The sequence below is a fragment of the Oncorhynchus nerka genome, linkage group LG15, assembly GCF_034236695.1.
Source record: "Oncorhynchus nerka isolate Pitt River linkage group LG15, Oner_Uvic_2.0, whole genome shotgun sequence".
In the NCBI taxonomy this organism is placed as follows: domain Eukaryota; kingdom Metazoa; phylum Chordata; class Actinopteri; order Salmoniformes; family Salmonidae; genus Oncorhynchus; species Oncorhynchus nerka.
The window spans coordinates 91,374,451-91,397,226 of NC_088410.1; positions in this window are offsets into that span (position 1 = coordinate 91,374,451).

Genomic DNA, 22,776 nt, shown 5'->3' on the forward strand with positions numbered 1-22,776 from the left:
TCTCTGTTCCCGGTCTATTCATTAATCGATTCCCTAACATGTGCGCCCAAGAAGTATTCACGGTATTATTTAGCGCTCCATATGTGGACTATAGTAGACTAATAACTGCGTTATTATCAGTACAGTTAGAGAATGTGCCTTGTTTTTGCCACGTTCCATTTGCCTACACACAGCAGATAATGCAACTCACGAGCGAGCATGTCTTCATATAGGTGTAGGGTTAAGTAGATCAGTCATGTTATTATGCTGTTGGGCTTAATAGTAATGGTTGATAATCATGGTGGTTGTGTCATTCTGAAAGCCCAGTTATCCAGGTGCGGGCGCGGTATCCATGGGGCGTTTCTGTCAGTCACAATAATATCACATTTTGTCCATGTGAGGTCTCCATGCCATGCATTGGTTGCTATTATTGCATTATGTTGTAGTCGTTACATTGTTACAACATCATTGCTTTCCCTCAACTCGCACCAGACGTTGCAGAAATGTGCTTCGGTTAAGTCGGAGAATCACAAAGAGATGGAGGTGATGCACTTCCTCAAAGCAATGTCCTTCACATTTACCCAGCTGCCTTTGTTGAGAATACAACCTGAAGGCATGGAGGCATGGGACTGGGGTGTGAGGAAATGAGGTTATTGATGAATATTGGACATGATTGCTGATACATGTTTGCACCATAGGTGGGTATTATAAATCACAGTATCGGCTATCACCCACCTTTGTTAGACCTTTATGATGTAGCTAAGTGGATGTAGAATACATAGCACACAGTACTAGTGATGTGAGGAGGCATGACTTCAGTAATTGTATGTGAGTACTGTATTCTCATTCTCTGTCTGTGTATTGTTGCGCGCGCTAACCGAGTCGCAGCCAGCCTGCTCAGCCCGGTAGTGTGTCTGTCCATTGTCTAACAGTCTCCGGGGGGTGGGTCAGGGCAGTGAAAAAATGGTGCAGCCACCCTTTGAAGTCAACCATGATATTGATGGCCCCATTTCCCCAGCTGGTGCCCCATGTGTGGTTGGTGTTGGTAACAAGGCTTGTAGCCTGTAGTCACTGTATGTTCCAAATGGCACCCTATTCCCTATGCAGTAAGGTAGGGCTCATAGGGCTCTGGTCAAAAGTAGTGCGCAATGTAGTGAATAAGGTGTTATTTGGGATGTAGTCTGTCTGTCTGTTGCCTCCCTTTGTGCTTTGCCAAAATGACATAAAGAGGAAGTAGCTTTAGTTTACATCTTTTCAAATCAGTGAAAATAAGTGGGTGCTGCTGGTTGTTCATTGTTCATCTGTTGTTCATATTGGGAAGTTGGCCTGCTGTAGAGTGGGGTCATAGGTCACAGGGTTAGGGTTAGTGGGGTCATAGAGTTAGGGTTAGTTGGCCCGCTGTAGAGTGGGGTCATAGGTCACAGGGTTAGGGTTAGTTGGCCCGCTGTAGAGTGGGGTCATAGGTCACAGGGTTAGGGTTAGTTGGCCCGCTGTAGAGTGGGGTCATAGGTCACAGGGTTAGGGTTAGTTGGCCTGCTGTAGAGTGGGGTCATAGGTCACAGGGTTAGGGTTAGTTGGCCTGCTGTAGAGTGGGGTCATAGGTCATAGAGTTAGGGTTAGTGGGGTCATAGGTCACAGAGTTAGTTGGCCCGCTGTAGAGTGGGGTCATAGGTCATAGGGTTAGTTGGCCCGCTGTAGAGTGGGGGTTGGCCCGCTGTAGAGTGGGGTCATAGGTCATAGGGTTAGTTGGCCCGCTGTAGAGTGGGGTCATAGGTCATAGGGTTAGTTGGCCCGCTGTAGAGTGGGGTCATAGGTCACAGGGTTAGTTGGCCCGCTGTAGAGTGGGGTCATAGGTCACAGAGTTAGTTGGCCTGCTGTAGAGTGGGGTCATAGGTCACCGCTGTAGAGTGGGGTCATAGGTCATAGGGGTTGGCCCGCTGTAGAGTGGGGTCATAGGTCATAGAGTTAGTTGGCCCGCTGTAGAGTGGGGTCATAGGTCACAGAGTTAGTTGGCCCGCTGTAGAGTGGGGTCATAGGTCACAGGGTTAGTGGGGTTAGTTAGTTGGCCTGCTGTAGAGTGGGGTCATAGGTCATAGGGTTAGAGTAGGCCCGCTGTAGAGTGGGGTCATAGGTCACAGGGTTAGTTGGCCTGCTGTAGAGTGGGGTCAGGTAGTTAGTTGGCCCTCTGTAGAGTGGGGTCATAGGTCACAGAGTTAGTTGGGCTGTAGAGTGGGGTCATAGGTCACAGAGTTAGTTGGCCCGCTGTAGAGTGGGGTCATAGGTCATAGGGTTAGTTGGCCCGCTGTAGAGTGGGGTCATAGGTAGGTCAGTTAGGGTTAGTTGGCCCGCTGTAGAGTGGGGTCATAGGTCACAGAGTTAGGGTTAGTTGGCCCGCTGTAGAGTGGGGTCATAGGTCAGAGTTAGTTGGTCAGTGGGGTCATAGGTCATAGAGTTAGGGTTCATAGGGGTTAGTTGGCCCGCTGTTGAGTGGGGTCATAGGTCAGTTGGCCCGCAGAGTTAGGGGTTAGTTGGCCCGCTGTAGAGTGGGGTCATAGGTCAGAGCGACTTACAAATTGGAGGTCACATAGTTAGTTGGGCCCGCTGTAGAGGGTTAGGGTTAGGTCATAGAGTTAGTTGGCCAGAGTTAGTTGGCCCGCTGTAGAGTGGGGTCATAGGTCACAGAGTTAGTTGGGCTGTAGAGTGGGGTCATAGGGAGAGTGGGGTCATAGGTCCTGCTGGGGTCATAGGTCATAGAGTTAGTTGGCCCTCTGTAGAGTGGGGTCATAGGTCACAGAGTTAGTTGGCCCGCTGTAGAGTGGGGTCATAGGTCACAGAGTTAGTTGGCCCGCTGTAGAGTGGGGTCATAGGTCATAGAGTTAGTTGGCCTGCTGTAGAGTGGGGTCATAGGTCATAGGGTTAGTTGGCCCGCTGTAGAGTGGGGTCATAGGTCATAGAGTGGGGGTCATAGAGTTAGTTGGCCCGCTGTAGAGTGGGGTCATAGGTCATAGAGTTAGTTGGCCCGCTGTAGAGTGGGGTCATAGGTCAGTGGGGTCATAGGGGTTAGTTGGCCCGCTGTAGAGTGGGGTCATAGGTCACAGAGTTAGTTGGCCCGCTGTATAGTGGGGTTAGGGGTTAGTTGGCCCGCTGTAGAGTGGGGTCATAGGTCACAGAGTTGGCCCGCTGTTGGGGTCATAGGGAGTTAGTTGGGCTGTAGAGTGGGGTCATAGGTCATAGAGTTAGAGTGGGGTCATAGGTCACAGGGTTAGTTGGCCCGCTGTAGAGTGGGGTCATAGGTCTGTAGAGTGGGGTCATAGGTCACAGGGTTAGTTGGTTAGTTGGCCCGCTGTAGAGTGGGGTCATAGGTCATAGGGTTAGTTGGCCCGCTGTAGAGTGGGGTCATAGGTCACAGAGTTAGTTGGGTCGCTGTAGAGTGGGGTAGGTCAGAGATCACAGGGTTAGTTGGCCCACTGTAGAGTGGGGTCATAGGTCATAGAGTTAGTTGGCCCGCTGTAGAGTGGGGTCATAGGTCACAGAGTTAGTTGGCCCGCTGTAGAGTGGGGTCATAGGTCATAGAGTTAGTTGGCCCGCTGTAGAGTGGGGTCATAGGTCACAGAGTTAGTTGGCCCGCTGTAGAGTGGGGTCATAGGTCATAGGGTTAGTTGGCCCGCTGTAGAGTGGGGTCATAGGTCATAGGGTTAGTTGGCCCGCTGTAGAGTGGGGTCATAGGTCACAGAGTTAGTTGGCCCGCTGTAGAGTGGGGTCATAGGTCACAGAGTTAGTTGGCCCGCTGTAGAGTGGGGTCATAGGTCACAGAGTTAGTTGGCCCGCTGTAGAGTGGGGTCATAGGTCATAGGGTTAGTTGGCCCGCTTAGAGTGGGGTCATAGGTCCAGGGTTAGCTGTAGAGTGGGGTCATAGGTCACAGAGTTAGTTGGCCCGCTGTAGAGTGGGGTCATAGGTCACAGAGTTAGTTGGCCTGCTGTAGAGTGGGGTCATAGGTCACAGAGTTAGTTGGCCTGCTGTAGAGTGGGGTCATAGGTCACAGGGTTAGTTGGCCCGCTGTAGAGTGGGGTCATAGGTCTAGGGTTAGTTGCCCGCTGTAGAGTGGGGTCATAGGTCATAGAGTTAGTTGGCCCGCTGTAGAGTGGGGTCATAGGTCATAGAGTTAGTTGGCCCGCTGTTGGTTGGCCCGCTGTAGAGTGGGGGTCATAGGGGGTCATAGTGGGGTCACAGAGTTAGTTGGCCCGCTGTAGAGTGGGGTCATAGGTCACAGAGTTAGTTGGCCCGCTGTAGAGTGGGGTCAGAGTGCTGTAGAGTGGGGGGTCAGAGTTAGGTCACAGAGTTAGTTGGCCCGCTGTAGAGTGGGGTCATAGGTCATAGAGTTAGTTGGCCCGCTGTAGAGTGGGGTCATAGGTTCACAGAGTTAGTTGGCCCGCTGTAGAGTGGGGTCATAGGTCACAGAGTTAGTTGGCCCGCTGTAGAGTGGGGTCATAGGAGAGTTAGGGGGTCATAGGTCATAGGTTAGTTAGTTGGCCCGCTGTAGAGTGGGGTCATAGGTCACAGAGTTAGTTGGCCCGCTGTAGAGTGGGGTCATAGGTCATAGGGTTAGTTGGCCCGCTGTAGAGTGGGGTCATGGCTGTAGAGTGGGGTCATAGGTCATAGGTCACAGGGAGTTAGAGTTAGTGGGGGGTTAGTTGGCCCGCTGTAGAGTGGGGTCATAGGTCATAGGTCATAGAGTTAGTTGGCCTGCTGTAGAGTGGGGTCATAGGTAGAGTGGGGTCAGAGACAGAGGGTTAGTTGGCCCGCTGTAGAGTGGGGTCATAGGTCACAGAGTTAGTTGGCCCGGGTTAGCTGGGTCATAGGTCATAGGGAGTTAGTTGGCCCGCTGTAGAGTGGGGTCATAGGTCACAGAGTTAGTTGGGGAGAGTAGGGTGGGGTCATAGGCCAGGGGTCATAGGAGTTAGTTGGCCGCTGTAGAGTGGGGGGTCACAGGGTTAGGTCATAGAGTGGGGTTAGGTCACAGGGTTAGGGTTAGTTGGCCCGCTGTAGAGTGGGGTCATAGGTCATAGGTCACTGTAGAGTTAGTTGGCCCGCTGTAGAGTGGGGTCATAGGTCATAGGGTTAGTTGGGTTAGAGTGGGGTCATAGGTCATAGGGTTAGTTGGCCCGCTGTAGAGTGGGGTCATAGGTCACAGAGTTAGTTGGCCCGCTGTAGAGTGGGGTCATAGGTCATAGGGTTAGTTGGCCCGCTGTAGAGTGGGGTCATAGGTCATAGAGTTAGTTGGCCCGCTGTAGAGTGGGGTCATAGGTCACAGGGTTAGTTGGCCCGCTGTAGAGTGGGGTCATAGGTCACAGAGTTAGTTGGCCCGCTGTAGAGTGGGGTCATAGGTCACAGAGTTAGTTGGCCTGCTGTAGAGTGGGGTCATAGGTCACAGAGTTAGTTGGCCCGCTGTAGAGTGGGGTCATAGGTCATAGGGTTAGTTGGCCCGCTGTAGAGTGGGGTCATAGGTCATAGAGTTAGTTGGCCCGCTGTAGAGTGGGGTCATAGGTCATAGAGTTAGTTGGCCCGCTGCAGAGTGGGGTTATAGGTCATAGAGTTAGTTGGCCCGCTGTAGAGTGGGGAGTCACAGAGTGGGGTCATAGTTAGTTGGCCCGCTGTCAGTGGGGTCATAGGTCACAGGGTTATAGAGTGGGGTCATAGGTCACAGAGTTAGTTAGTTAGGTCACAGAGTTAGTTGGCCCGCTGTAGAGTGGGGTCATAGGTCACAGAGTTAGTTGGCCCGCTGTAGAGTGGGGTCATAGGTCATAGAGTTAGTTGGCCCGCTGTAGAGTGGGGTCATAGGTCACAGAGTTAGTTGGCCCGCTGTAGAGTGGGGTCATAGGTCATAGAGTTAGTTGGCCCGCTGTAGAGTGGGGTCATAGGTCAGAGTTAGTTAGTTGGCCCGCTGTAGAGAGTGGGGTCATAGAGTGGGGTCAGGTAGAGTTAGTTGGCCCGCTGTAGAGTGGGGTCATAGGTCACAGAGTTAGTTGGCCCGCTGTAGAGTGGGGGGTCACAGAGTTAGTTAGGGGTTCTGTAGAGTGGGGTCATAGAGTTAGTTGGCCCGCTGTAGAGTGGGGTCATAGGTCACAGAGTTAGTTGGCCCGCTGTAGAGTGGGGTCATAGGTCAGTTGGCCCGCTGTAGAGTGGGGTTAGGTCATAGGGTTAGTTGGCCCGCTGTAGAGTGGGGTCATAGGTCACAGAGTTAGTTGGCCCGCTGTAGAGTGGGGTCATAGGTCACAGAGTTAGTTGGCCCATAGGTCTGTAGAGTGGGGTCATAGGTCACAGAGTTAGTTGGCCCGCTGTAGAGTGGGGTCATAGGTCACAGAGTTAGTTGGCCCTGTAGAGTGGGGTCTGTAGAGTGGGGTCAGTGGGGTAGGTCATAGAGTTAGTTGGCCCGCTGTAGAGTGGGGTTAGGTCATAGAGTTAGTTGGCCCGCTGTAGAGTGGGGTCATAGGTCATAGAGGTCAGTGGGGTCATAGAGTTAGTTGGCCCGCTGTAGAGTGGGGTCATAGGTCACAGAGTTAGTTGGGCTGTAGAGTGGGGTCATAGGTCACAGAGTTAGTTGGCCTGCTGTAGAGTGGGGTCATAGGTCACAGAGTTAGTTGGCCCGCTGTAGAGTGGGGTCATAGGTCATAGAGTTAGTTGGCCCGCTGTAGAGTGGGGTCATAGGTCATAGAGTTAGTTGGCCCGCTGTAGAGTGGGGTCATAGGTCATAGAGTTAGTTGGCCCGCTGTAGAGTGGGGTCATAGGTCATAGGGTTAGTTGGCCCGCTGTAGAGTGGGGTCATAGGTCATAGAGTTAGTTGGCCCGCTGTAGAGTGGGGTCATAGGTCACAGAGTTAGTTGGCCCGCTGTAGAGTGGGGTCATAGGTCACAGAGTTAGTTGGCCCGCTGTAGAGTGGGGTCATAGGTCACAGAGTTAGTTGGCCCGCTGTAGAGTGGGGTCATAGGTCATAGAGTTAGTTGGGCTGTAGAGTGGGGTCATAGGTCATAGAGTTAGTTGGCTGGGCCGTAGAGTGGGGTCATAGGTCTAGAGTTAGTTGGCCCGCTGTAGAGTGGGGTCATAGGTCACAGAGTTAGTTGGCCTGTAGAGTGGGGTCATAGGTCTGTAGAGTGGGGTCAGGTAGGTCTGTAGAGTGGGGTCATAGGTTAGAGTTAGTTGGCCCGCTGTAGAGTGGGGTCATAGGTCACAGAGTTAGTTGGCCCGCTGTAGAGTGGGGTCATAGGTCATAGGTCAGTGGGTCAGGGGTTAGTTGGCCCGCTGTAGAGTGGGGTCATAGGTCATAGAGTTAGTTGGCCCATAGGTCTGTAGAGTAGAGTGGGGTCATAGGTCATAGGGTTAGTTGGCCCGCTGTAGAGTCATAGGTGGGGTAGGCCCGCTGTAGAGTGGGGTCATAGGTCATAGAGTTAGTTGGCCCGCTGTAGAGTGGGGTCATAGGTCATAGAGTTAGTTGGCCCTGTAGGTGGGGCTGTAGAGTGGGGTCATAGGTCATAGAGTTAGTTGGCCCGCTGTAGAGTGGGGTCATAGGTCATAGGGTTAGTTGGCCCGCTGTAGAGTGGGGTCATAGGTCATAGAGTTAGTTGGCCCGCTGTAGAGTGGGGTCATAGGTCATAGAGTTAGTTGGCCCGCTGTAGAGTGGGGTCATAGGTCATAGAGTTAGTTGGCCCGCTGTAGAGTGGGGTCATAGGAGAGTTAGTTGGCCCGCTGTAGAGTGGGGTCATAGGTCACAGAGTTAGTGGCCCGCTGTAGAGTAGAGTTAGTTGGCCCGCTGTAGAGTGGGGTCATAGGTCACAGAGTTAGTTGGCCTGCTGTAGAGTGGGGTCATAGGTCATAGAGTTAGTTGGCCCGCTGTAGAGTGGGGTCATAGGTCATAGAGTTAGTTGGCCCGCTGGGGTCATAGAGTGGGGTCATAGGTCATAGAGTTAGTTGGCCCGCTGTAGAGTGGGGTCATAGGTCATAGAGTTAGTTGGCCCGCTGTAGAGTGGGGTCATAGGTCATAGGGTTAGTTGGCCCGCTGTAGAGTGGGGTCATAGGTCACAGGGGTCAGAGTGGGGTCATAGGTCACAGGGTTAGTTGGCCCGCTGTAGAGTGGGGTCATAGGTCATAGAGTTAGTTGGGCTGTAGAGTGGGGGGGTCATAGAGTTAGTTCACAGAGTGGGGTCATAGGTCATAGTTAGTTGGCCCGCTGTAGAGTGGGGTCATAGGTCATAGAGTGGGGTTCAGTTAGGCCCGCAGTGGGGTCATAGGTCATAGGGTTAGTTGGCCCGCTGTAGAGTGGGGTCATAGGTCACAGAGTTAGTTGGCCCGCTGTAGAGTGGGGTCATAGGTCACAGAGTTAGTTGGCCCGCTGTAGAGAGGGGTCATAGGTCACAGAGTTAGTTGGCCCGCTGTAGAGTGGGGTCATAGGTCATAGGTTAGTTGGCATTGTTTGGCCCGCTGTAGAGTGGGGTCATAGTGGGGTCATAGGTTAGTTAGTTGGCCCGCTGTAGAGTGGGGTCATAGGTCACAGAGTTAGTTGGCCCGCTGTAGAGTGGGGTCATAGGTCACAGTTGGGGTAGAGTGGGGTCATAGGTCATAGGGTGGGCTCGCACAGAGTGGGGTTAGTTGGCCCGCTGTAGAGTGGGGTCATAGGTCATAGAGTTAGTTGGCCCGCTGTAGAGTGGGGGGGTCATAGGGTTAGTTGGCCCGCTGTAGAGTGGGGTCAGGTAGAGGTCAGAGTGGGGTCATAGGGGTTAGTTGGCCCGCTGGGGTCATAGGTCACAGGGGGTTGGCCCGCTGTAGAGTGGGGTCATAGGTCAGAGTTAGTTAGGGTTAGTTGGCCCGCTGTTGAGTGGGGTCATAGGTCAGGGTTAGGGTTAGGGTTAGTTGGAGCTTAGAGTGGGGTCATAGGTCACAGAGTTAGGGAAGTTGGCCTGCTGTAGAGTGGGGTCATAGGTCATAGAGTTAGTTGGGTTAGAGTGGGGTCATAGGTCACAGAGTTAGTTGGCCCGCTGTAGAGTGGGGTCATAGGTCATAGGGTTAGTTGGCCCGCTGCCAGAGTGGGGTCATAGGTCATAGAGTTAGTTGGGCCCGCTGGAGTGGGGTCATAGGTCACAGAGTTATAGGTCATAGGAGGGTTAGTTGGCCCGCTGTAGAGTGGGGTCATAGGTCACAGAGTTAGTTGGCCCGCTGTAGAGTGGGGTCATAGGTCATAGGGTTAGTTGGCCCGCTGTAGAGTGGGGTCATAGGTCATAGGGTTAGTTGGCCCGCTGTAGAGTGGGGTCATAGGTCACAGGGTTAGTTGGCCGCTGTAGAGTGGGGCTGTCACAGAGTTAGAGTGGGGTCATAGGTCAGAGTTAGTTGGCCTGCTGTAGAGTGGGGTTAGTTGGCCCGCTGTAGAGTGGGGTCATAGGTCATAGAGTTAGTTGGCCCGCTGTAGAGTGGGGTCATAGGTCACAGAGTTAGTTGGCCCGCTGTAGAGTGGGGTCATAGGTCACAGAGTTAGTTGGCCCGCTGTAGAGTGGGGTCATAGGTCATAGAGTTAGTTGGCCCGCTGCAGAGTGGGGTTATAGGTCATAGAGTTAGTTGGCCCGCTGTAGAGTGGGGTCATAGGTCACAGAGTTAGTTGGCCCGCTGTCGAGTGGGGTCATAGGTCATAGGGTTAGTTGGCCCGCTGTAGAGTGGGGTCATAGGTCATAGGGTTAGTTGGCCCGCTGTAGAGTGGGGTCATAGGTCACAGGGTTAGTTGGCCCGCTGTAGAGTGGGGTCATAGGTCATAGGGTTAGTTGGCCCGCTGTAGAGTGGGGTCATAGGTCACAGAGTTAGTTGGCCTGCTGTAGAGTGGGGTCATAGGTCACAGAGTTAGTTGGCCCGCTGTAGAGTGGGGTCATAGGTCATAGGGTTAGTTGGCCCGCTGTAGAGTGGGGTCATAGGTCATAGAGTTAGTTGGCCCGCTGCAGAGTGGGGTCATAGGTCATAGAGTTAGTTGGCCCGCTGCAGAGTGGGGTCATAGGTCACAGAGTTAGTTGGCCCGCTGTAGAGTGGGGTCATAGGTCACAGAGTTAGTTGGCCCGCTGTCGAGTGGGGTCATAGGTCACAGAGTTAGTTTTCCCGCTGTAGAGTGGGGTCATAGGTCACAGAGTTAGTTGGCCCGCTGTAGAGTGGGGTCATAGGTCACAGAGTTAGTTGGCCCGCTGTAGAGTGGGGTCATAGGTCATAGAGTTAGTTGGCCCGCTGTAGAGTGGGGTCATAGGTCATAGAGTTAGTTGGCCCGCTGTAGAGTGGGGTCATAGGTCATAGAGTTAGTTGGCCCGCTGTAGAGTGGGGTCATAGGTCACAGAGTTAGTTGGCCCGCTGTAGAGTGGGGTCATAGGTCACAGAGTTAGTTTTCCCGCTGTAGAGTGGGGTCATAGGTCACAGAGTTAGTTGGACCGCTGTAGAGTGGGGTTATAGGTCACAGGGTTAGGGTTAGTTGGCACGCTGTAGAGTGGGGTCATAGGTCACAGAGTTAGGGGAAGTTGGCCTGCTGTAGTTTGGGGTTATAGGTCATAGAGTTAGGGTTAGTGGGGTCATAGATCACAGAGTTAGTTGGCCCGCTGTAGAGTGGGGTCATAGGTCATAGAGTTAGTTGGCCCGCTGTAGAGTGGGGTCATAGGTCACAGGGTTAGTTGGCCCGCTGTAGAGTGGGGTCATAGGTCATAGAGTTAGTTGGCCCGCTGTAGAGTGGGGTCATAGGTCACAGGGTTAGTTGGCCCGCTGTAGAGTGGGGTCATAGGTCATAGGTCACAGAGTTAGTTGGCCCGCTGTAGAGTGGGGTCATAGTAGGTTCATGCTCTACAACATCTACATCAACATCTACAACATCCGCAGAGTACGACCCTGCCTCACACAGGAAGCGGCGCAGGTCCTAATCCAGGCACTTGTCATCTCCCGTCTGGATTACTGCAACTCGCTGTTGGCTGGGCTCCCTGCCTGTGCCATTAAACCCCTACAACTCATCCAGAACGCCGCAGCCCGTCTGGTGTTCAACCTTCCCAAGTTCTCTCACGTCACCCCGCTCCTCCGCTCTCTCCACTGGCTTCCAGTTGAAGCTCGCATCCGCTACAAGACCATGGTGCTTGCCTACGGAGCTGTGAGGGGAACGGCACCTCAGTACCTCCAGGCTCTGATCAGGCCCTACACCCAAACAAGGGCACTGCGTTCATCCACCTCTGGCCTGCTCGCCTCCCTACCACTGAGGAAGTACAGTTCCCGCTCAGCCCAGTCAAAACTGTTCGCTGCTCTGGCCCCCCAATGGTGGAACAAACTCCCTCACGACGCCAGGACAGCGGAGTCAATCACCACCTTCCGGAGACACCTGAAACCCCACCTCTTTAAGGAATACCTAGGATAGGATAAAGTAATCCTTCTCACCCCCCCTTAAAAGACTTAGATGCACTATTGTAAAGTGGCTGTTTCACTGGATGTCATAAGGTGAAAGCACCAATTTGTAAGTCGCTCTGGATAAGAGCGTCTGCTAAATGACTTAAATGTAAATGTAAATAGGTCACAGAGTTAGTTGGCCTGCTGTAGAGTGGGGTCATAGGTCATAGAGTTTGTTGGCCCGCTGTAGAGTGGGGTCATAGGTCATAGGTCACAGAGTAAGGGTTAGTTGGCCCGCTGTAGAGTGGGGTCATAGGTCACAGAGTTAGGGTTAGTTGGCCTGCTGTAGAGTGGGGTCATAGGTCATAGAGTTTGTTGGCCCGCTGTAGAGTGGGGTCATAGGTCATAGGTCACAGAGTAAGGGTTAGTTGGCCCGCTGTAGAGTGGGGTCATAGAGTTAGGGTTAATTGGCCCACTGTAGAGTGGGGTAAAGATCACAGGGTTAGTTGGCCCGCTGTAGAGTGGGGTCAAAGGTCACAGAGTTAGGTTTAGTTGGCCCGCTGTAGATTGGGGTCATAGCTCACAGGGTTAGGGTTAGTTGGCCCGCTGTAGAGTGGGGTCATAGGTCACAGGGTTAGGGTTAGTTGGCCCGCTGTAGAGTGGGGTCATAGGTCACAGGGTTAGGGTTAGTTGGCCCGCTGTAGAGTGGGGTCATAGGTCACAGAGTTAGGGTTAGTTGGCCCGCTGTAGAGTGGGGTCATAGGTCACAGAGTTAGTTTTTTTTTGCCCGCTGTAGAGTGGGGTCATAGGTCACAGAGTTAGGGTTAGTTGGCCCGCTGTAGAGTGGGGTCATAGAGTTAGGGTTAGTTGGCCCGCTGTAGAGTGGGGTCATAGAGATAGGGTTAATTGGCCCACTGTAGAGTGGGGTCAAGATCACAGGGTTAGTTGGCCCGCTGTAGAGTGGGGTCAAAGGTCACAGAGTTAGGTTTAGTTGGCCCGCTGTAGATTGGGGTCATAGCTCACAGGGTTAGGGTTAGTTGGCCCGCTGTAGAGTGGGGTCATAGGTCACAGGGTTAGGGTTAGTTGGCCCGCTGTAGAGTGGGGTCATAGGTCACAGAGTTAGGGTTAGTTGGCCCGCTGTAGAGTGGGGTCATAGGTCACAGAGTTAGGGTTAGTTTGCCCGCTGTAGAGTGGGGTCATAGGTCACAGAGTTAGGGTTAGTTGGCCCGCTGTAGAGTGGGGTCATAGGTCACAGAGTTAGGGTTAGTTGGCCCACTGTAGAGTGGGGTCATAGGTCACAGAGTTAGGGTTAGTTGGCCCGCTGTAGAGTGGGGTCATAGGTCACAGGGTTAGGGTTAGTTGGCCAGCTGTAGAGCGGGGTCATAGGTCACAGAGTTAGGGTTAGTTGGCCCGCTGTAGAGTGGGGTCACAGAGTTAGGGTTAGTTTGCCCGCTGTAGAGTGGGGTCATAGGTCACAGAGTTAGGGTTAGTTGGCCCGCTGTAGAGTGGGGTCACAGGGTTAGGGTTAGTTGGCCCGCTGTAGAGTTGGGTCACAGGGTTAGGGTTAGTTGGCCCGCTGTAGAGTGGGGTCACAGGGTTAGGGTTATTTGGCCCGCTGTAGAGTGGGGTCATAGGTCACAGGGTTAAGGTTAGTTGGCCCGCTGTAGGGTGAGGTCACAGGGTTAGGGTTAGTTCGCCTACTTCAGGGTGATGTCACAGGGTCAAGGTTAGTGGGCCCACTTTAGGTTGGGGTCACAGGCCGCAGGTAGCCTAGTGGTTAGAGCATTAGGCCAGTACCCGAAAGTTGACAAGATAAAAATCTGTCGTTCTGCACCTGAGCAACGCAGTGTTCCCCAGGCGCCGAAGATGAGGGGGTGGGTTAATGCAGAAGACACATTTCAGTTGAATGCATTCAGTTGTACAACTGACTAAACCAAATCAAAGTTTATTTGTCACGTGCGCCAAATACAACAGGTGTAGACCTTACAGTGAAATGCTTACCTACAGGCTCTAGCCAATAGTGCGAAAAGGTATTAGGTGAACAATAGGTAAGTAAAGAAATAAAACAACAGTAAAAAGACAGTGAAAAATAACAGTAGCGAGGTTATAAAAGTAACGAGACTACATACAGACACCGGTTAGTCAGGCTGATTGAGGTAGTATGTATATGTAGATATGGTTCAAGTGATGCATATATGATGACAGAGAGTGGCACAATGCAGAAAGCCCGGTTAGCCAACGTGCGGGAGCACTGGTTGGTCGGCCCAATTGAGGTAGTATGTACATGAATGTATAATTAAAGTGACTATGCATATATGATAAACAGAGAGTAGCAGCAGCGTAAAAAGAGGGGTTGGGGGAGGGGGCACACAATGCAAATAGTCCGGGAGGCCATTTGATTACCTGTTCAGGAATCTTATGGCTTGGGGGTAAAAACTGTTGAGAAGCCTTTTTGTCCTAGACTTGGCACTCCGGTACCGCTTGCCATGCGGTAGTAGAGAGAACAGTCTATGACTAGGGTAGCTGGGGTCATTGACTATTTTTAGGGCCTTCCTCTGACACCGCCTGGTGTAGAGGTCCTGGATGGCAGGCAGCTTAGCCCCAGTGATGTACTTTGCCGTATGCACTACCCTCTGTAGTGTCTTGCGGTCAGAGGCCGAACAATTGCCGTACCAGGCAGTGATGCAACCATGCTCTCGATGTTGCAGCTGTAGAACCTTTTGAGGATCTCAGGACCCATGCCAAATCTTTTAGTATCCTGAAGGGGAATAGGCTTTGTCGTGCCCTCTTCATGACTGTCTTGGTGTGTTTGGACCATTCTAGTTTGTTGTTGATGTGGACACCAAGGAACTTGAAGCTCTCAACCTGCTCCACTACAGCCCCGTCGATGAGAATGGGGCGTGCTCGGTCCTCCTTTTCCTGTAGTCCACAATCATCTCCTTAGTCTTGGTTACGTTGAGGGACAGGATGTTATTCTAGCACCAACCGGTCAGGTCTCTGACCTCCTCCCTATAGGCTGTCTCGTCGTTGTCGGTGATCAGGCCTACCACTGTTGTGTCGTCTGCAAACTTAATGATGGTGTTGGAGTCGTGCCTGGCCATGCAGTCGTGGGTGAACAGGGAGTACAGGAGGGGACTGAGCACGCACCCCTGTGGAGCTCCAGTGTTGAGGATCAGCATGGCATATGTGTTGCTACCACCTGGGGGCGGCCTGTCAGGAAGTCCAGGTTCCAGTTGCAGAGGGAGGTGTTTAGTCCCAGGATCCTTAGCTTGGTGATGAGCTTTGAGGGCACTGGTGTTGTACGCTGAACTGTAGTGAATGAATAGCATTCTCACATAAGTGTTCGAACCTTGAAAGCGGCAGCTCTACCCTTTAGCTCAGTGCGAATGTTGCCTGTAGTCCATGGCTTCTGGTTGGAGTATGTATGTACAGTCACTGTGGGGACGACGTCCTCGATGCACTTATTGGTAAAGCCAGTGACTGATGTGGTTTACTCCTCAATGCCATCGGAAGAATCTCTGAACATGTTCCAGTCTCTGATAGCAAAACAGTCCTGTAGTTTAGCATCTGCTTCATCTGACCACTTTTTTATAGACCGAGTCACTGGTGCTTCCTACTTTAATTTTAGCTTGTAAGCAGGAATCAGGAGGATAGAATGGTGGTTGGATTTACCAAATGGAGGGCGAGCTTTGTACTCGTCTCTGTGTGTGGAGTACAGGTGATCTAGAATTTTTGAACATGTTGATAGAAATTTGGTAGAACTGAATAGATATCCCCCTTTCCCTTTACTAATGATTTGTTGAACTGGCCACAAACTGACTGTGGTGATAGATGCATGCTTTATTCTCTTCTTCTTTGTGTGATCCGATCGCTGTGTGTGTGTGTTTATTTACTCTGTTCCTAATGGGTGGCACTGAAAGCAGCATTAGTAGGGACAGGAAGTGGGGACTGAAGCATATAAACAAAGACACGGATCAAGATGACTTCCTGTGGTTCTCGATGGATGGTTTCCTAACGACAGGGAGACTAATCCTGGGAACACCAGCACCACTGATAACAGATCATGAATGGATGGCGTGTAATTGCTCCCACATTTCTAGTCAGAATTATGTTCTGCAGTTAAGGGACTGGGAGTGTGTTAAGACCACAGCCTTGGGAGTGTGTTAAGACCACAGCCTTGGGAATGTGTTAAGACCACAGCCTGGGTTTGATTGGTGTGTGTGTTGACGAAGGAAGGCGATGACAGCCAAACAAAGTCAAGAAACTCACCACCCTGATCTATAGATCAGAACTGACCCCCTCTCCTCTCCTCCCTGGTCTATAGATCAGACCTGACCACCTCTCCTCTCCTCCCTGGTCTATAGATCAGACCTGACCCCCTCTCTTCCCTGGTCTATAGATCAGACCTAACCCCTCTACTCCCTGGTCTATAGATCAGACCTGACCCCCTCTCTTCCCTGGTCTATAGATCAGACCTGACCCCCTCTCTTCCCTGGTCTATAGATCAGACCTGACCCCCTCTCTTCCCTGGTCTATAGATCAGACCTGACCCCTCTCTTCCCTGGTCTATAGATCAGACCTGACCCCCTCTCTTCCCTGGTCTATAGATCAGACCTAACCCCCTCTCTTCCCTGGTCTATAGATCAGACCTGACCCCCTCTCCTCCCTGGTCTATAGATCAGAACTGACCCCCTCCCTCTCCTCCCTGGTCTATAGATCAGACCTGACCCCCTCTCTTCCCTGGTCTATAGATCAGAACTAACCCCCCTCTCCTCCATGGTCTATAGATCAGACCTGACCCCCTCTCTTCCCTGGTCTATAGATCAGACCTGACCCCCTCTCTTCCCTGGTCTATAGATCAGACCTAACCCCTCTCTTCCCTGGTCTATAGATCAGACCTGACCCCCTCTCTTCCCTGGTCTATAGATCAGACCTAACCCCCTCTCCTTCCTGGTCTATAGATCAGACCTGACCCCCTCTCCTCCCTGGTCTATAGATCAGACCTGACCCCCTCTCTTCCCTGGTCTATAGATCAGACCTGAACCCCTCTCTTCCCCGCTGTAGAGTGGGGTCATAGGTCACAGAGTTAGTTTTTTTTTGCCCGCTGTAGAGTGGGGTAATAGGTCACAGAGTTAGGGTTAGTTGGCCCGCTGTAGAGTGGGGTCATAGAGTTAGGGTTAGTTGGCCCGCTGTAGAGTGGGGTCATAGAGATAGGGTTAATTGGCCCACTGTAGAGTGGGGTCAAGATCACAGGGTTAGTTGGCCCCCTGTAGAGTGGGGTCAAAGGTCACAGAGTTAGGTTTAGTTGGCCCGCTGTAGATTGGGGTCATAGCTCACAGGGTTAGGGTTAGTTGGCCCGCTGTAGAGTGGGGTCATAGGTCACAGGGTTAGGGTTAGTTGGCCCGCTGTAGAGTGGGGTCATAGGTCACAGAGTTAGGGTTAGTTGGCCCGCTGTAGAGTGGGGTCATAGGTCACAGAGTTAGGGTTAGTTTGCCCGCTGTAGAGTGGGGTCATAGGTCACAGAGTTAGGGTTAGTTGGCCCGCTGTAGAGTGGGGTCATAGGTCACAGAGTTAGGGTTAGTTGGCCCACTGTAGAGTGGGGTCATAGGTCACAGAGTTAGGGTTAGTTGGCCCGCTGTAGAGTGGGGTCATAGGTCACAGGGTTAGGGTTAGTTGGCCAGCTGTAGAGCGGGGTCATAGGTCACAGAGTTAGGGTTAGTTGGCCCGCTGTAGAGTGGGGTCACAGAGTTAGGGTTAGTTTGCCCGCTGTAGAGTGGGGTCATAGGTCACAGAGTTAGGGTTAGTTGGCCCGCTGTAGAGTGGGGTCACAGGGTTAGGGTTAGTTGGCCCGCTGTAGAGTGGGGTCACAGGGTTAGGGTTAGTTGGCCCGCTGTAGAGTGGGGTCACAGTGTTAGGGTTATTTGGCCCGCTGTAGAGTGGGGTCATAGGTCACAGGGTTAAGGTTAGTTGGCCCGCTGTAGGGTGAGGTCACAGGGTTAGGGTTAGTTCGCCTACTTCAGGGTGATGTCACAGGGTCAAGGTTAGTGGGCCCACTTTAGGTTGGGGTCACAGGCCGCAGGTAGCCTAGTGGTTAGAGCATTAGGCCAGTACCCGAAAGTTGACAAGATAAAAATCTGTCGTTCTGCACCTGAGCAACGCACTGTTCCCCAGGCGCCGAAGATGAGGGGGTGGGTTAATGCAGAAGACACATTTCAGTTGAATGCATTCAGTTGTACAACTGACTAAACCAAATCAAAGTTTATTTGTCACGTGCGCCAAATACAACAGGTGTAGACCTTACAGTGAAATGCTTACCTACAGGCTCTAGCCAATAGTGCGAAAAGGTATTAGGTGAACAATAGGTAAGTAAAGAAATAAAACAACAGTAAAAAGACAGTGAAAAATAACAGTAGCGAGGTTATAAAAGTAACGAGACTACATACAGACACCGGTTAGTCAGGCTGATTGAGGTAGTATGTATATGTAGATATGGTTCAAGTGATGCATATATGATGACAGAGAGTGGCACAATGCAGAAAGCCCGGTTAGCCAACGTGCGGGAGCACTGGTTGGTCGGCCCAATTGAGGTAGTATGTACATGAATGTATAATTAAAGTGACTATGCATATATGATAAACAGAGAGTAGCAGCAGCGTAAAAAAGAGGGGTTGGGGGAGGGGGCACACAATGCAAATAGTCCGGGAGGCCATTTGATTACCTGTTCAGGAATCTTATGGCTTGGGGGTAAAAACTGTTGAGAAGCCTTTTTGTCCTAGACTTGGCACTCCGGTACCGCTTGCCATGCGGTAGTAGAGAGAACAGTCTATGACTAGGGTAGCTGGGGTCATTGACTGTTTTTAGGGCCTTCCTCTGACACCGCCTGGTGTAGAGGTCCTGGATGGCAGGCAGCTTAGCCCCAGTGATGTACTTTGCCGTATGCACTACCCTCTGTAGTGTCTTGCGGTCAGAGGCCGAACAATTGCCGTACCAGGCAGTGATGCAACCATGCTCTCGATGTTGCAGCTGTAGAACCTTTTGAGGATCTCAGGACCCATGCCAAATCTTTTTAGTATCCTGAAGGGGAATAGGCTTTGTCGTGCCCTCTTCATGACTGTCTTGGTGTGTTTGGACCATTCTAGTTTGTTGTTGATGTGGACACCAAGGAACTTGAAGCTCTCAACCTGCTCCACTACAGCCCCGTCGATGAGAATGGGGGCGTGCTCGGTCCTCCTTTTCCTGTAGTCCACAATCATCTCCTTAGTCTTGGTTACATTGAGGGATAGGTTGTTATTCTAGCACCAACCGGTCAGGTCTCTGACCTCCTCCCTATAGGCTGTCTCGTCGTTGTCGGTGATCAGGCCTACCACTGTTGTGTCGTCTGCAAACTTAATGATGGTGTTGGAGTCGTGCCTGGCCATGCAGTCGTGGGTGAACAGGGAGTACAGGAGGGGACTGAGCACGCACCCCTGTGGAGCTCCAGTGTTGAGGATCAGCATGGCATATGTGTTGCTACCACCTGGGGGCGGCCTGTCAGGAAGTCCAGGTTCCAGTTGCAGAGGGAGGTGTTTAGTCCCAGGATCCTTAGCTTGGTGATGAGCTTTGAGGGCACTGGTGTTGTACGCTGAACTGTAGTGAATGAATAGCATTCTCACATAAGTGTTCCGAACCTTGAAAGCGGCAGCTCTACCCTTTAGCTCAGTGCGAATGTTGCCTGTAGTCCATGGCTTCTGGTTGGAGTATGTATGTACAGTCACTGTGGGGACGACGTCCTCGATGCACTTATTGGTAAAGCCAGTGACTGATGTGGTTTACTCCTCAATGCCATCGGAAGAATCTCTGAACATGTTCCAGTCTCTGATAGCAAAACAGTCCTGTAGTTTAGCATCTGCTTCATCTGACCACTTTTTTATAGACCGAGTCACTGGTGCTTCCTACTTTAATTTTAGCTTGTAAGCAGGAATCAGGAGGATAGAATGGTGGTTGGATTTACCAAATGGAGGGCGAGCTTTGTACTCGTCTCTGTGTGTGGAGTACAGGTGATCTAGAATTTTTGAACATGTTGATAGAAATTTGGTAGAACTGAATAGATATCCCCCTTTCCCTTTACTAATGATTTGTTGAACTGGCCACAAACTGACTGTGGTGATAGATGCATGCTTTATTCTCTTCTTCTTTGTGTGATCCGATCGCTGTGTGTGTGTGTTTATTTACTCTGTTCCTAATGGGTGGCACTGAAAGCAGCATTAGTAGGGACAGGAAGTGGGGACTGAAGCATATAAACAAAGACACGGATCAAGATGACTTCCTGTGGTTCTCGATGGATGGTTTTCCTAACGACAGGGAGACTAATCCTGGGAACACCAGCACCACTGATAACAGATCATGAATGGATGGCGTGTAATTGCTCCCACATTTCTAGTCAGAATTATGTTCTGCAGTTAAGGGACTGGGAGTGTGTTAAGACCACAGCCTTGGGAGTGTGTTAAGACCACAGCCTTGGGAATGTGTTAAGACCACAGCCTGGGTTTGATTGGTGTGTGTGTTGACGAAGGAAGGCGATGACAGCCAAACAAAGTCAAGAAACTCACCACCCTGATCTATAGATCAGAACTGACCCCCTCTCCTCTCCTCCCTGGTCTATAGATCAGACCTGACCACCTCTCCTCTCCTCCCTGGTCTATAGATCAGACCTGACCCCCTCTCTTCCCTGGTCTATAGATCAGACCTAACCCCCTCTACTCCCTGGTCTATAGATCAGACCTGACCCCCTCTCTTCCCTGGTCTATAGATCAGACCTGACCCCCTCTCTTCCCTGGTCTATAGATCAGACCTGACCCCCTCTCTTCCCTGGTCTATAGATCAGACCTGACCCCCTCTCTTCCCTGGTCTATAGATCAGACCTGACCCCCTCTCTTCCCTGGTCTATAGATCAGACCTGACCCCCTCTCTTCCCTGATCTATAGATCAGACCTAACCCCTCTACTCCCTGGTCTATAGATCAGACCTGACCCCCTCTCTTCCCTGGTCTATAGATCAGACCTGACCCCCTCTCTTCCCTGGTCTATAGATCAGACCTAACCCCCTCTCTTCCCTGGTCTATAGATCAGACCTGACCCCCTCTCCTCCCTGGTCTATAGATCAGAACTGACCCCCTCCCCTCTCCTCCCTGGTCTATAGATCAGACCTGACCCCCTCTCTTCCCTGGTCTATAGATCAGAACTAACCCCCTCTCCTCCATGGTCTATAGATCAGACCTGACCCCCTCTCTTCCCTGGTCTATAGATCAGACCTGACCCCCTCTCTTCCCTGGTCTATAGATCAGACCTAACCCCCTCTCTTCCCTGGTCTATAGATCAGACCTGACCCCCTCTCTTCCCTGGTCTATAGATCAGACCTAACCCCCTCTCCTTCCTGGTCTATAGATCAGAACTGACCCCCTCTCCTCCCTGGTCTATAGATCAGACCTGACCCCCTCTCTTCCCTGGTCTATAGATCAGACCTGAACCCCTCTCTTCCCTGGTCTATAGATCAGACCTGACCCCCTCTCTTCCCTGGTCTATAGATCAGACCTAACCCCCTCTCTTCCCTGATCTATAGATCAGACCTAACCCCCTCTCCTCCCTGGTCTATAGATCAGACCTAACCCCTTCTCTTCCCTGGTCTATAGATCAGACCTAACCCCCTCTCTTCCCTGGTCTATAGATCATACCTAACCCCCTCTCTTCCCTGGTCTATAGATCAGACCTAACCCCCTCTCTTCCCTGATCTATAGATCAGATCTGACCCCCTCTCTTCCCTGGTCTATAGATCAGACCTAACCCCCTCTCTTCCCTGGTCGATAGATCAGAACTAACCTCCTCTCTTCCCTGGTCTATAGATCAGACCTGAACCCATCTCTTCCCTGGTCTATAGATCAGAACTAACCCCTCTCTTCCCTGGTCTATAGATCAGAACTAACCTCCTCTCTTCCCTGGTCTATAGATCAGACCTGACCCCCTCTCTTCCCTGGTCTATAGATCAGAACTAACCCCCTCTCTTCCCTGGTCTATAGATCAGAACTAACCTCCTCTCTTCCCTGGTCTATAGATCAGACCTAACCCCCTCTCTTCCCTGGTCTATAGATCAGACCTGACCCCCTCTCTTCCCTGGTCTATAGATCAGACCTGACCCCCTCTCTTCCCTGGTCTATAGATCAGAACTAACCCCCCTCTCCACACTCCACAGTCTGTGTGGCCGACAGAGAATCTGTTCATTTCCTGCATGTCTGTTCCAAAACACAGTCAACATTCAGACATCTAATAGCCAACATACAAATAGCCTGTAAACAATGTCTCAGAATAATCACCCAGAATGTCCCTTGTCTGTCTCTGAGGGCTTGATCTAAGGCCTGAGGTTGACAGAGTTGAAGTCGGAAGTTTACATACACCTTAGTCAAATACATTTAAACTCAGTTTTTCACAATTCCTGACATTTAATCCTAGTAAAAATTCCCTGTTTTAGGTCAGTTAGGATCACCACTTCATTTTAAGAATGTGAAATGTCATAATAGTAAGAGAGAATGATTTATTTCAGATTTGATTTCTTTCATCACATTCCCAGTGGTTCAGAAGTTTAAATAAACTCAATTAGTATTTAGTAGCGTTTCCTTTTAATTGTTTAACTTGGGTCAAACGTTTCAGGCAGCCTTCTACAAGCTTCCCACAATAATTTTGGCCCATTCCTCCTGACAGAGCTGGTGTAACTGTGTCAGGTTTGTAGGCCTCCTTGCTCGCACACGCTTTTTCAGGTCTGCACACACATTTTGGGATGGTGTTCTTCGGCTTGCAAGCCTCCCCTTTTCCCTCCAAACATAACGATGGTCTTTATTGCCAAACAGTTCTATTTTTGTTTCATCAGACCAGAGGACATTTCTCCAAAAAGTATGATCTTTGTCCCCATGTGCAGTTGCAAACCGTAGTCTGGCTTATTATGGCGGTTTTGGAGCAGTGGCTTCTTCCTTGCTGAGCGGTCGATATAGGACTCGTTTTACTGTGGATAAAGATACTTTTGTACCTGTTTCCTCCAGCATCTTCACAAGGTCTTTTGCTGTTGTTATGGGATTGATGTGCACTTTTTGCACCAAAGTACGTTCATCTCTAGGAGACAGAATTCGTCTCCTTCCTGAGCGGTATGACGGCTGCGTGGTCCCATGGTGTTTATACCTGCGTACTATTGTTTGTACAGATGAATGTGGTACCTTCACACATTTGGAAATTGCTTTTTTGGATGAACCAGACTTGTGGAGGTCTACCATTTTTTTATGTCCTGGCTGATTTCTTTTGATTTTCTCATGATGTCAAGCAAAGAAACACTGAGTTTGAAGGTAGGCCTTGAAATACATCCACAGGTACACCGCCAATTGAATAAAATGATGTCAATTA